Genomic DNA, 15,839 nt, shown 5'->3' on the forward strand with positions numbered 1-15,839 from the left:
AGTGATGTATGCCAAGTTGCACAGTGAGCAAACATAAGAGATAAATCTTCTAGTGTTTTTCCCATCATGCTATTTAACTTCTAAGAGCTAAATTCTACAATGGAACTGTTGGAATAGACATTCTTATGGACACATGTAGATTTCAGATGTACTAAATAATTCTATAATATTTTAAAACTGAGTATCATTAACATTAGGATACCCAGGAAATGAGGAAAATAGAGAATTTAACTATATATATACATATTTGTATAATGATAAGACCATTTTCACAATGTTTAACAAACTTCTGCCCAGCATACTGGCTGTCAATCTCTATGATCCCTCGTGCACCTAGAGGGCCTCTGAGAACACAAACTGCTGGAACTCACCCCCAGAGATGCTGACTCAGTAAGTCTGAGCAAGGTCTGAACACCTGCATTCCTAACAGGTTCCCGGCTAATGCTGAGTTCACAGGTCAAGAGACCACACTGTGAGAAACACTGGCCTGGCATTTAGCAGGTACTTAGTAAATATTGGCCAAGTATTATAGTCATTTAAACTGTAATCTCACCAAAGACTGAAATCTCACATTAGCAGAGTGATTATAATGCTAATTCACACAAAGGAATATAATCATATACTGGTAGAACCAAAACTAATTTACACCTTATTCAACTCAAGTTCTACACCTTAAAAAATGAACAAGTCAATAGTTTTAATGCTGATTACCAGAAAGAAGAATCCCTTTAATGATAAGCAATGGAACCAATATTAAACAAAAATAATTTTATATAATTTGAGATAGTTTTATCTCTTATGTATCTCTCTTTATATATGTATATGTATGTATACACACACTCAAAGAGTGTAAGTATGTTTTAGCATATATTTCTTATTTTTAACATGATATTTCTGAAGAATACCCCAAATGCCAAACTGAGCAAAACTTGAACTAATGGAGTTTGTATGCCAAGCTATATCTATGGGAAAAATGTCTATTGACATCAGTAGTATAAAAACAGGCCCTGAGGGACCATAACTGTCTCTTCAAATTATTTAGGAAAACGTGTACATGTTTAATCAATTAAATATAGCATAAAAGCAATATATTTTCATCATAAATAATCAATGTGATACTGTTAATCATGTTTACTAGAGTGAAAATACTCCTAAGGAAATTCATTTCAGTAACACCCATTTTCATTTCTTTAACTTAATTTAAAAATGCAAGCAATTTCAGGTACATTAAAACTATCTGTTTACCTGGAGAATGTACTGTAATTAAACTGCCTCATGCCTTTCCTCATTTGGAGAAACTCAAGCCGATGACTGACTAGTCAACTTTCCACTTAGCTTTTTGAGATAATGTAGCAAGTGTGCACAGTCTTTATTTTCTTAACTCATGGCATCCTGCCCAAGACAAGAACTTTGCTTGCCAAGGCCAGGTAGGAAGCCAAATTCTCTCAAGTAGGCTGTGTTTGCCTTTGACTTTTTAAATATCCATCTGTCTTTCCTATTAGGTGCCATCTATGGCATCATCATCTCTGATTAAATTTCATGAAAATCTCTGGCCAATCTCACAGTGCTGCTGAATTCTTACCCTGTTACTTCTCCAGTCTTTTTTGCAGCATTTGAAGAGATCCTGCTGTTTTAACTAATTCCTGTAGCAGGACCCAGTGTGAGAGTCTAAACGGGAATCCGTGTTATACTGTCTCTACTTTTACTCACAGAATGTGTAACTGTTCACTTTAAACCTGGGCTCTTCCCTTCAAGCCTCCTGAACACAAACCCTTCTGAGCCAATGCAGTTAATCCAGCATCATTCTGTGCTAGCATGGAATGGCGCTTGTACTGCAGCATTCACCTTGAAACTAAGTAGGCAGGATTTATTACTGGTTGAAGTCACATAACTGCCACGTTACTCAAGCTCCATGCTTACAGTATCACAAACAGTCACAACAGAAGACAAGGACAGGCAGACCTAAAGCTCATTTGCAAGGGCAGCAAATTTGCAACCAGAGACAAGGACAACGTAGCAGCCAAGAACTGCAGTAAATCTCTTCAAGCTAGTAGCCACTCTAATAATGCTCTCCTACAATATCTCCAACAAAATAGATTGTATTTAGAACTTAAACATCAAATCAACATTCATCCTTGATGATTAGAAATGATAACTGATAAGCAAATTCTAATTTATGAATTGTTTTACCACTTAACTGTCTTAAGGCTAGAATTACTAGAAGACTTTCTATGCTTATTCAAGCATGCTGAGAGAACTGGAATCTCTTTGTAATTTGTCCCTGCACCTCTCAGCATGGCTGACAGGCATCTGTCAAGATTGTAGTATATAAACCACTGAATCATGCAAAAATATTTACCCCCAAAAGATGTAGCAAAAGCTCAGCTTCCTCCAGCCTCCATAGCCCCTGAAGTGTTAATCGGAAGAAACAGTTCCATGAGTTTCCACAGGCCAGCAGTGAGTCTCCTACACTTGACCTAGACAGCCTTACATAACGAAGCATCAGTGCTGGGGAGCTTGCTGTATGTCATCACCAGCAAGAATAAGAAGAATTGGCAGCAGCAAGCAGGCAGGCAGGCTGAGAGTTTGCATGGAAATCGTGAACTCTTTCTTGTTTTCCTCTTTTGAAATGTTTTGGAAGGAGAGTTAAGAATAGCTCAGAAACTGGTCTCATTTTTTTTGTGTGGGAAGAATGGCCAGCAGCATAAAAGCTAACTCTTCCAGGAAGTACAGGACACCTCTGTTGGTGTCTGCAGTAAACCTAACAGGACAAATTGACGTCTCTTAAAGTCCTGTACCATGACACCTAAAATGAGGAAATGGGAGAGCAAAGCTATAACACAAAGGCTGGCACCGAGAGCTTTGGCTCACCCTTAACCCATTGTGGTAAGTACAGGGGAATGTGTGTAGATGAAAAGGGTTGATAGTTGGGATCTGCGTTGTTTTGCAGAATATAAACAGAAAACTTGTAAAGAGTTTTCATGTTCCTTAAACATATTTTTGTAAGCAAGATGATAGCATTTTTGCTCTCATATATCAAATTCAGAATGTGGTGGGTTAAATTGTGATTAATGTATTTCAGCTTCTAAAATTTTCATGCAAGTAGTAAGAAAACCAAGTACCTATCTATAAATGTCAGATTTGCTAACTGATTAATTCTGTTTTCTATATAAAATATAAGGGCTGAATTTCAGCATCAGATTTTGAGCTCTGAAAACAGCTTCTCAGAATGGAGAAGGGATTGTTGGTCTTTTGAGATGATTTTTGATAGACTCACTCCTAGATATCTGGGGGATACTTTAAACAGTAAATTAAAAACAATGTACCCTACATCTAATTTTCATTCAATTATCTCAAATGTGTGGAATACAAGCTATAACCTTAAAAGCTAGAAATAATATATTCAGTCCTCTATTCTGATTAATATAAGATGAAACTATGTTGTTTAATTATATATATAATTGTGGTTTTATATGGGATGCAGGATAAGATGTATGATTTCTGAGGCAACAGAAATAGAAAAGTCATGCATCATTTAAAAATAATCTTAATGTTCTCTCTTAGCTGGGGAGCTCATCTGCTAATGCAGCACAGCGAGAATGGAGTAGGGAAGTGAGAGAATTTAGGTCTATAAAAGATCATGTAGATCTAATTCCTTCCCATCATTTAACTCATAGGGAAACAGATAGAATGAAGTTAAATCATGTGACCCAGAAGAAGAGATGAGTGGACAATGGTTTTCCTCAAACTTACCCAGGATTTTGCCACCACAGAACAGTAAATAGTTTTCCTTTGATACTGGAGTAAAGGCCTTATGCCCAGAGATTTTATTTTTTTATCACAGTTATGATAGGAAACAAAGCAGAGGCTCACTAAATATCTGCTTTTGGCAGCAGTCTTATTTTGGAAAGGCAAGTTCTGTCACGGATGGAATAAGACATTTTCTTCAATTGTTTCCTGCAATTGTAAAGAACATATGGGGCTGCATTTAGGTAAGCTTTCAAATTATGAAATTGTATCCTGAACATGAAGCAATGTAGACATGCTGATGGTTCAGCTCTTTTTATTTTATAAATGATGATTGTGGTGATTGGCTTCTCCATCTCTAGAACAGATAATGTACATGAAAAAAACAGGAAGTGGGGAACCAGAAAATGAACAAATGAAGGATGGAAAGTATTCATAACCTGCTCATATGTCAGCTGCATTTACTGTGGCTTAAATGAGTTGTCTGGGGGGTCATTTTAACTAGTGTGTAAAATGACTTATTACTATATAAAATTTTAATAATTGCCTAAGTAGATAAATGTTTCTAAAAGATAGAAACTGTTCTTATAAAAAGTTTTTAAAAGATTTTCCTAATTAGGTCAGCTTGGGATGAGTTTGGCCACTCATGAGTCAATCCAGTATACACTAGACACTAAATAGATGTTCTGCTTTTCTGCACTGACATTAAGTCTGGTCCTAGGGATCAAACCCAGGGTTTCAGTCAGGCATGCTAGAAAAACACTCTACTGCTGAACCATAGCCCCAGCGCCCATTCTCCTATATGTTGTCTCACGGCCTCAAGCTGGATACCTCATCTCCAGCACCCTGACTAAATTCTAGGCAGGAAGGTAAGAAGAGCAAATAGTGTAAGACATTTCTCAGCTGAATCAGTTCTCTCTTTAAGTGCTTTCCTTAGAAGACCATCTAGAGGCTGACTTACATCTTGTAGCTCTTAAATGTGAAAAATACCTCCTACAGTGGAGTTAGAAATAATTGTGGTTTTAGTTGAGTCCATTGACATTGACAAATAAAGCTGGGGTTGCGTTTTTAAGGCAAATGGGATATTCCCCCCATTATGTAGTCTCTCTTAGTTATATAGTTTTGGTTACTGGTAAAATCTGAAAGCATTCAGTATGATTGGTCAGTTTAAATTGGTTTATATTCCAAAAGTACAAAAAAGCTCCTCATTTTATATCTGAGCTTTTTATGGAAAAACCTATCTTAATTTTGCAATCGAATGCTACTTGAGTAATAGATTTATAACTACACTGGTCTGATGGATGCAAAGTGAAAACTGTAGACAGACTTTTTAGAATGAAAAAGACCAAACAACTCCATGTTCTGCCTCAACCCATATTAATCCACACTTTAAAGTTGTGTAGTTTCTTTCTTAAAAGAATTTGACTGTGGAAGAATAGATGAATACTGAATTAAAACTCTGATATCTAATATCTCTGCAGTTAGCAAGATGCTTTCTCACTAATTTGTGCTCTGCTTATTTTCTGGTTAAAACCATGTGACTCATCCTGACCCAGGGAAGGGTTCATATGTTCTCCCAACTCAGTTTCACCAATGTTTCTCTAGACTGGAAGCCATTTTGCATTCTGGACAAGGAATAGTACTGACATCTTTGAAAGGGCCTGGAAAAAAATAGTTTTTTTATCTCCAAACTTTACCTCAGACATGTACCAGGTTTCCTGGCAGAGTGGAATCAAATTTCTCTAATTTTAGAGGAAGAAAATGATTTTTTTTAGTTTTTATTAAATGAACTCTTTTTTAACCTTAATAATGTCTTTCATATCTACTTGTGTAGTTTTTTAAAAATTTTTTTATTTTATTGTGCTGGGTAGGGATACATACATTGTGGCATTTACAAAGGTTCTTAACAGTGTATCAAATATATCATACTTGAAGTCATCCCCTCCACCATTCTCCTTCATACCCCCTCTCCCCAATTTGAGAAATAGTTTCTACAGGTATCTTTTTATTCCCATTTAATTCATGTGCACACAGTATTTGCACCATATTGCCCTCTTACACCCTTTCCCCACCTCCTCTCCCCCGCCACTGGTATCAAGCTCACTTCCCCACTCCCAGGCAAGGTCTGTTCCAGCCTCCAGTTCTCCGATTTTGCAAAAGAAAGTAAAAAGAGATGACATTTTTGCTTGTTTAAGATAGCTACACAGGGAATTTCCTTGTGGCACTTCCATGTATATTTGGTTCATCTCTTCTATTTTTCTTCTTTCTACTTTAGTCTATCACTTATGGTTGTTTCAATCAGTTTAAGAATTCTATATTTATTCTTGCATAGAGAGTACATCAACCTATTCACCTTAACTTCCTTCTTTTACCCTCCCCTTCTCATGTGTGACCTTCCCTTGGTGGGGCCTGTTTTTCATAATATTGCAACATTTGTATTAGGTCTATATTCCACATATGAGAGAAAACATGCAGCTTCTGAACCTGGCTAACTTCATTAAGATGACATTCCCCAGCCCTATCCATTTACCCGCAAATGATAAAATTTCATTTGTCTTTGTGGCTGAATAGAATTCCATTATATATAAATTCCACCTTTTCTTAATCTATTTGTCAGTAGTGGGGCATCTTGGCTGTTTCCATAGCATAGCTGTTGTGAATAATGCTGCAATAAACATGGGTGTGCAGATGCTTTTGTTATAGCCTGACTTACATTCCTGTGGGTATATCCTTAAGAGTGGAATTGCTAGATCATATGGAAATTCTATTTTTAGTTTTCTGAGGAGCCTCCATACTGTTTTCATAGTGGTTGTACTAATTTACTCACCAGCAGTGTATGAGTGTTCCTTTTTCTCCACATCTTTGCCAACATTTGTTGTTGTTTGTGTTCTTGATGGTAGCTATTCAAACAGGAGGGAGGTAAAACCAATTCTTAATGTGGAAGATGTGTGACTTCCTAAGCTAAATCACGAATAGCTTGAAATGACCTACTCAAAAACAGTTCCATAAAACCACATGGAATATAATATTCCTTTTAATTTCTTAAGGAATAAATAGATAAAATTTTTAGTATAATGTCAGATTAAATTCAGCCTAAGTGAAGACTGAAAAATTTTAAGATATTTAGTACCTGGCAAAGATGAATTTTATAATTCACAAATTAAAAAGAGAGCAAAGCTGTAACTATCTTCATTTTCCTATAAATTAATTTAATTTCTAACTCAATGTCCCATTTTTACCTAGTGGCAGTACTTTTAATTATGTCAAGTCCACTCAACCATGTCAGCACTTTTTCATTTTAGGTTTAACCAGTCAATGGGGAGATTTTACTTTTGTCCTTTATATTTGAGTAATACTAACTCTGGCAACAAATATACCCCAGTGTTTGGATGGCTTAGTAAGAAGAAATTACATTTCTTATTCATGCAAGTTTCTATAATTACTCTTGGGTAGCAAAGGGCCATGATGTCAACATTTATGGATTCAGAATCTTTCAGACTTCTGCTGCATCTTGCCTGTAGAGTTTGAGTCCACTGATAAGACAGAAAGAGATCATGAAGAATTATGCCTATCTCTTCAACCCAGAAAAGACCCATGTGACAAGCATGGGGAGAAATAGTTTCTATCTCCACCTAGATGCAATGGAAAACAGAAATGTTGTCCCTCGCTCCACAGTCTCTAGAAAGGAGCATGAGTTTTGGCGGTCACCCAGCTGTCTCTGCATATCTTTTGTGTTCACATTTGAAGCATCTTTAAAAAACATGTCATTTTTTTTGCCAGTTATTATTTTTCAGATCAATTTTGAAAACTTGGAGAAGTTAATGTGTGTGTGTTTAGAGGGCAACCATTCCTTGTGTTGGCAGTATTATTGATTATACTTTGTACCTCAAAATAGGATCACCTCCATTTTCTCACAGAGACCAGAGGAATTTTAGTATAGATTTTAAGATTTTTGCACTATAGTACCTAGGACTCAGGTCTCTCTTACATTTTAACTAAATAAGAAGAATAACTCAGCTCCCCTGAACCTTTAAAGTGTGGTTTCTGAGCCCACTTTGATCATGGTGTTCAACTGTGGATATCATTTCTGCATTTAGTTATGATGTAAGAAGAAGCAAAGATGAAGATGTAGAGCTGATATCAGGACAGCAAGTTTCTCCTAACTCCTTAATAGATGTCTTCCCATCTATTCTCATTGGCCAGAATTCTTATATAGCTATTCATAGGAGCAAAGGGGAAGGCTGGGGGAAAATACAGTTTTCACATTGGATTCATAGATGTTTCAGACAGAATTCATTTTTCTTAATAAGGAGGAAGGGGAGAAAAATATACATTAGATAAATAACAATATCCACCTCAAATTCCAGGGAACTTTGAGATGAACTGCAAATAAATTATAGGTATATTCTGGAATAATGGATAAATAGATTGCAAATCAATATAAACATAGACACATGTTCTGAAAAACACATCTTGAGCAGATACATTTTGTTTATGATTAATGCTGTGAGTTCCCCTTTGGCCTGGGGAACCTGGTTATTCCACATGTACTATTTTCTGTAGGAGTGAGGGGAAAGCAACTCTACTTAAGTGATGCTACAATCCTGCATCCAGTTTGTACATCTAGACATTGGACAACAAATCAAAAACCAAAGCAGGTGTTTTACCACATGGGCCATTTTAATATGGTAACTAAAGTAAGTGGTGGCCCACACTGAGGTCCTTTTAGCTCTGGTCATTGTTGGAGTTTTGAGTATCTGTTGTTTTCCAATATACCTTTTATTTTGGGTCAGATTTGTAGCAAGATGGAAGGAGGAAAAGTGGAAGGAGAAAAAGAGTGTGAAAGAAACAAAGATATAGAATCAGAGACAGAATGAGAGGGAAGATTAGCGCTAAGGATGAGTCCCTGGGCAATCCAGACACTGCTTTCATTCAAAGTGGCTAAATGGCTTAGTGACTAGTGAGTCAGAGTGTTTGTAAATTATGATTTTGCTATTCCATATTTTCAGTCTTAAATCTCTTCTGAACTTGCTGGGAAAAATACAAAGTTGGTGTTCTTCTTAGTCTAAGAAGAAGTACCCTATAAAGAAGCTTTTCATTCTTGCCTAATGCATTCTTGCCTAATGCAAACTTCTGGTTTTTCAGATAGAAAGGAAATTCAAATAGGTTAGTGTATGTGTGAGGACAGGAAGACAAAGTTCACTTTTTGTGCTTTCTGACATTTTTCTCTTTCCAAGTTGGTTTTCTAAGAGGGACCATTGAATGTGCAGACCCTGGTTCCTAATCCACTGCATTGGGTCAGCTCTAATAAACACCAGCATGCCTGGCACAACTGCACTGTCTTCTTTCCCAATCCTATTTCTAGTGAATCTCCATATAGTTAGCCTTGCTCAGGAGCTCCCTTCCAGAACTTTGACTAATTTTCTTACCAGATCAAGAGAAATGGGAATTTACCTCTCCCCACAACTCCATGCTTATTTTGGAGACTGTTCCAACCTTGTTGAATTGCTTACAGATGTCAGAAATCTTCATGCAATTTCACGGTCTGTGAATATACGCAGGCTTTTCTCTCTGCCAATGGAATTCATCTTCCTTCACCCCTACCTTTGGCTTTACCATCCTATCCATAGTATTTTCCCAAAAGCCAAAGGACATTGATACACTAATAGTCATCAGTGATACCTCTGATACTTAGGGTCTAGTTCTTTCACACAGACTTTCCCAATCCCTCTGTCCCCATTTGAGAGGAAATTGAAATCTTACTATGGCTCAAAGCCCTAGTGAGTTTGTATTTCATCATATTGAACACATTTCCTTATAAATCACCAATCTCAACTAATTGGCTATTTGAAAACAGCAGTTGTGGATTATTCACCTTTACATTTCTAGCACCTAAAACACAGCCTTACTGAGACAAACTGTTCATTGAAATAAAAATTGTGGTTACTGGTAAGAATGAAGGTGAACTCTACCTATTTTAAAAAGACAAAATATATGTAAACATGGATTTATTAAATATAAAATGTTATGAATGTAAACATGGATTTATTAAATATAAAATGTTATGAATAATGATGCATTTTATAAAAAGATACTTCACTTTGTAAGATATTCCTAAATTTTCATTTAAAATGTCATTTAAAAGTTATCTTTACACTCTGTTTTTCCAGAAAAAAATATGAAGATTTAAAAATAATATATTGTGGGTATGATAGAAAATCCATTTTGACTTTTTTCTACATATTATATTAAATACTATGTAATAATTAAATATTTTTCTTTTAATAAGCTAGACATTGGTAGTCTACTATTAAAAATAGTAGAAATGACACAAAGACTTTAGGACACTGGTCTTTAAATTCAGCATTTTTGGTCTATATTATATAAGATGACTTAGTTTCCCTAAACTCCTACATTTGGTTTATTATTTTATTATTATAATAACCTAGTAAAAGGTTAAAAACATATTTCGTTACTCTACCTCACATCACTCTTTAAAAAACAACAAAAACCAAACAAACAGCCCCTCCCCCCTCACCCCCAAGGAGAAATAGTGTATATGGCTTTTTCAAGATCTTACAGGTTTGTCATATATAGCCTTTACACTGTTGAGGTATGTTCCTTCTATTCCTAGTTTTCTTAGAGCTTTTGTCTTGAAGTGGTGCTGCCAGGCTGAAAAGACCAAAACTCTTATGTTCTCCCTCATATGTGGACTTTAGATCTAGGGCAAAGGCAGTAATGTCGGATTTGGGTCACATGCTAAGGGGAGAGCACATATGGGAGGAATGGGGACATGTAGGAAACCCAAAACTTGAAAATGTTTGATGTCCCTACTGCAGAGGAGCTAATACAGTAACTTTAAAATGACAGAGGTCAATATGGGAAGGTGACCGGGAAGTAGTGAAGAGGTCAGGTAGAGATGAATCAATTCGGGTTGTAATACACTTATGCATGGAAGCAATGCTAGGAATCTCTCTGTATAGCTAGCCTTATCTTAACTAGCAGAAACACTTTGTCTTCCTTATTATTGCTTATGTCTTCTCTTCAACAAAATTAGAGGGCAGCGTGGAGAAAAGACCCAAACGATGAATGCACATGTGAATAAATGAGCAACAAAAAATAAAATTTAAAAAAACCCCAAAAATTAGAGAAAAGGGCAGAACAGGTTCTGCATGGAAGTGAGGGGGGAGGGGGAGAGATGGAAGGGGCGGGGAGGCAGGGGGAAGAAATGACCCCAACAATGTATGCACAAATGAATAAAGAAAAAAAAAAGATCTCACAGTTAGGTTACTGACTCTTCTTTCTATCTCTTTGTTTCTGCAAAGTCTGCAGTCATTTTTAGTAAGATTCCTCAATTAAGCCACTATTCTTTGAACCCAGCTTTGGAAATGCAGTATTCAAACAGCAAGTCTCTAAATCTGTGAGCTCACAGAGCTGCAAACCAGCAAAGCTCCCTCTGTTGAAGGCCAGAGTTCTCCTAGAGGTGGAGAATGAAACTGAGGCTATTATTCTCTGAACTGGGTAATCTACACTGGCCCATGTCTGTCTTTTTGCCTGATCTCTTTTCAATCCCCAAACTTTTCAGTTGGAGAAAAGAACTGGAAAAAATTATATGACCTTCCTGAGGTCACATACCTAGTTGGCAGTAGGATTACAGCTGGATTGTGTAAACTTTAAAATGTATTTCATTTAGCAAAAGTTCAAAAGATGCTCTTTATAGTGACTATGTATACTGGAACATTATCTATTTGCCATTTTATAAGTAAAGAAGCTGGTGAGAATGTCAGGTTAATGACAGATAAGTGCTAATCATGATATGCATTTTGCACGAATAGGTACAATACTTTAAAAAGCACACTCATTAATTTGATCCACTGGTGGCCTAGATCCTTACCTATGAGGTGGGTAAAGCATTTTCTGATCAGATTACATGTCCCTGTGAGGATGGGGCCCAGGATGAATTCCAGCTCGTGGAGCTCTGTGCACAGTGCTCTTTGCAATGTGTCATCATATCACACTGTAGGGTTCTGTCAGCCATATGCAGACCCACATGGATATGAGGCAGAAAATGTCAGTGAAGAATATCTAATTCTAACCCAAACCTGCCACACACAGGCTCTGTTACCACTCACTCAGATTTCCACTTGGAATTTTGAAAGTGAATCTCATAATTTCAGAGATGGGATCAGACTTGTAAAATTCAGTGACGAAGAGCTTGTAATAGAAGCTGTGATCTTATCTTATTGTAAGTAACAATTAGTACCCAGATGATTTTTATTTTGGGGAAGAAAATCTTAGAAGTGATTAGTCAACTAGCTGAACAGCTGCAAATAACTTCAGATTTGAAATCATTGCTCTCTTTGCAGAGGACAAGGAAACAGGGCTCCAAATGCAAGCACAGTTTCCACTACAAGAACTATGTTATCAGCAAGCTTAATTAGGTAGCAAAAAACTGCCTGTAACTTCAGTATTAAGGCAGTTAAGTCAACCAATCATAGGATTCAGGGGCTGAGAGAAACATGAATTTTGCCACAGTTAATAAAGATGAAATTTCACTTCGATCAATGTTATTTTAAAATGTACTTCTAGAATACTTTCAGACACAATCTTTCTTTGGTAATATAAGACAAATTTTAAATGTAATATGTTAGTGCTTTGATAGTTTGGGGGACCTAATGAATTACTACTTTTGGGAGGGCTGGTACTTGGGTTTGAATTTAGGGCTTCACACTTGCGTGAGGCAGGTGCTCTACTTCTTGAACCTTACCTCTAGGCCTTTTTGTGTGAGTTATGTTGGAGAGACAGTCTCACTTTTTTCCCAGGCTGACTTGGAATATGATCCTCCTGTTTTAAGGTCTGGCCCTGTCTCTGGTATTACAGGTATACCATTTTTTTTTTCCTTAAAGAGTCCCACAAACATTTTTTGACTAGCATTGGCCTCAAACCACAATCTTGATCTCAGCCTCCAAAGTAGCTAGGATTATAGGCATGAGCCACTGGCACCTGGGTGATTTATTACTTTTTAATAAACAATAGTACTTGATATATTCTTTTGTGTTTAAAACTTGTTTATTTATTTATTTTGGCAGCATTGGAGTTTGAACTCAGGGGCTTGCAATTGCTAGGCAGGCACTATACCACTTGAGGCATCCCCCTAGCCTCTTTCTTTTGTGTTTAAAAACAAATAATTTCTTAGCAAACTTATTTTATAGGATAAAACATGAAAACTACTACTTATAAGAAATACCACATCTTGACTATATTCTCCTTTAAATTCTGGTTCCTTAGCATCCAAGGCAAATTTTGCAAGGGGTATTAGAATAATAATACCACACTAAAAGAACTGTTGTAAACTTTCATGGTAAAATGTATTCCAGTCAGTAGGCATGATGATAGGCAGTCAATAATGTTCACTTTTATCCCTCTCGCTGCCCTCACACAAAGATGAGAATATGTTTAGCCAGATAAATCTTCAGATTCAAGTAAATTAAAAATATTCTCTTTGAGTTCTTAAGACTTCTTTTCTGTTTTCACTGATCTGTTCTAGGAAAGGTGAGAGGGCTAGAAGTATTTCTTATTCATAGAGAAAACCCACTTTCAGCATATGTTCTAATAGTAATCAATGAATCTACTTAATTTTCAAAGTATACTTGCTTGTGATGCACTTACCATCTGCTGTGTTCACACTACTTAACAGCATACAGTATCTGTTGACTATGCACTGTTTCCTCCCATCTTTCAGAAGCATACAACTAAATTCTTTTGAAATGTCTCAGCTCTGAAGAATATGTGACATGGACAATATTACATGGCATGATCAGTGTTGGGGGCTGGATGTATAAAATACATTGGAGGTTTTTTCTTTACTGTTCTGTTGGGTGGGTGTACATTATGACATTTACTGGTTCTTACAATGTATCAAATACATCACAGTTGAATTAACCCCCTCTACTGCTCTCCTTTATCCTGCCTCCACTAATTCCTGGAACAGTTTCAACAGGTATCATTTTTGCATTACTTGCATATATGCACATTTTTTGCACCATATTCACTCTCCTATTCCCTTTCCCCACCATCTCCCCCCTCCCACTGGTGCCAACTCTCAGTCCCCACCCCCAGCAGGACCTGTTCCTCCCTCCTGTTGTCTGATTTTGTAGAAGAAAAAAAAGATAAAGGAAGAACATGATGTTTTTCTTATTTTAGATAAGGATAGCTATACTGGGAGTTCCCACGTGATATTTCCATGAATATATGTATTAGAACCCCAATTGGTTCATCTTCTCTAATCTTCTTCATTCCTCCTTAGTCTCCTTCCCATGGTGGTCCCAGCCTGTTTAAGACTTTTATAGTCATTTCTGTACAGAGAGCACATCAATCACATTTAAGTTCTTAACTTTCTTCCCTTGCCCTATCCTTCCCTTGCACTGCTCCCCTAGGTGTGACCCACATCCCGTAATATTGCTGCATTTGTTTTAGATCTATATTGGAGTTTCAAGAAGAATAAAAGTACTTTGTTCTTTGCTAGTCTTAAAAATCTTTGGAAAGTGAGAGATTTAGACAGGGGAATGGGAATGTCATAGTAGAGAATAGAGTAGTTAATCTTTGAAGGAAGAATGTAAGGAAAGTAATTTTCCAGAAAAGAGGAATAGTATGGTTTTATGTAGCTCAGGTTTTGTGCATCACATGCTTAATCACAAGAACAGTTGCCAAGATCCCATCATGAAAATATTCTCCAGGAGAATTCATCAGGTTCTCTTGCATATTAATTTCTATTGATGTATTTCGTTTAGCATCTTCAATGACAGAAGACACTTTTTTTTCTAAATGAAGGTTAAAAGATAAAGTTCATTAAAGAAGTGATTTATATATGATATTAAAAACTAACCAATGTTGACGTCCCAAGCAGATTCTGAGTGATTAGTTTTAGTAGGAGTTTACTGTGTGTCCTTGAAATCTCTAAATATATTACTTGATTTTTTACTTAATATATATTGATTGATAGTCTTTTGGTGTCTCATACTTATTATTTATCAAGAAATAATGAAACATGACAATTTAGAGTAAAAATAGCTTGGTTTATAATCATACTTTTAGCATTAAATGCTCTTTCCTTGTATGACTTTAAGCGTATTTTCCATCTGTGGATGCATGCAATCAAGCAAGAAATAAGTGAGACTTTTAAATACCTTTTAATCTCTTCAATTTCTAAAAGTATATAACATTACATTTTCTAAAAAGTCACAATCTTCTTTTGTTTTCATCCTTATAAAACATTCATGATGAATGGGATCTGCACGGTTCAAATCATTTTCCCCCCTTAGGCAGCAAGAGAATTTTTCCAAGGCTGCAAACCAGTGTAACCTACTTAAATCTTAATGTCAAAACCAACTTTCCAAAGAAATTTAATGAGTAAAGGAAGATTTTTTTAAGGTTGAAGGCTTGCAAGCAATCCTGAAATATGTATAATTTAACTTTGATCAAAGCATAACGCTTTTCAATTCAAAAGTGTATCACAGATACAATCACACTTGACCTAAATGACCTTTTATGAAAGATAATGAAGTATTCAAGCCTCAGTCTGGAACTGGTGAAGGGATGCTGTCCTTATGAAGAATTTATGCTGTCTTCCACAGGAAGGACCACAACTAACCCACCTCTGATAGTGTCACCGTCTCTTGCCCATTCCCCAGCAGGAAGACTGAACTCCAAATTTTGATTCAAAGTGTGTGTTAGAGCAGCTACTCACAGACAGAACTAACAAAGACTGTTGACCAAACATTGCTGATCCTTTCTAGCAACAAAAGACATGGGGGTTTTCTTACAACTCCTGCAAGAAAGTCCTAATGGATTAATGCATAGTCATAGCTTCTTATAGCTGAGGAACTCAGGCATTTTCAGAAGCCTGGACCATATATAGGCATGTAATTCTAGCTACACATAAATAAATAACATCAGTGCTAATAGTACATACACATTTTGTTGTGAGGTAATTTTCCCTAAATGCCTATTGCTATACATTTTTAATTCCCTCAGAATAAATCAAAGCTTTCCTTTACATAGTGGTTAATGAAAAATAAACCCTTTTATTCTGT

At 36.3% G+C, this 15,839-nt stretch overlaps 1 long non-coding RNA gene across 3 annotated transcripts in view; it reads left to right on the forward strand.

Moving 5' to 3' along the window:
- The first annotated feature begins 2,380 nt into the window (after positions 1–2,380).
- LOC141422581 (uncharacterized) overlaps positions 2,381–15,839 on the forward strand; it is a 188,481-nt gene continuing 175,022 nt past the window's right edge. For 2 of the 3 annotated variants that reach the window (XR_012447229.1, XR_012447230.1), the window contains exon 1: positions 2,381–2,886. This is a non-coding gene — a long non-coding RNA (uncharacterized lncRNA). The remainder of the gene's footprint in view (positions 2,887–15,839) is intronic. The other variant, XR_012447228.1, reaches the window with a different exon arrangement.

This window comes from Castor canadensis, chromosome 4 (assembly GCF_047511655.1).
Source record: "Castor canadensis chromosome 4, mCasCan1.hap1v2, whole genome shotgun sequence".
NCBI lineage: Eukaryota > Metazoa > Chordata > Mammalia > Rodentia > Castoridae > Castor > Castor canadensis.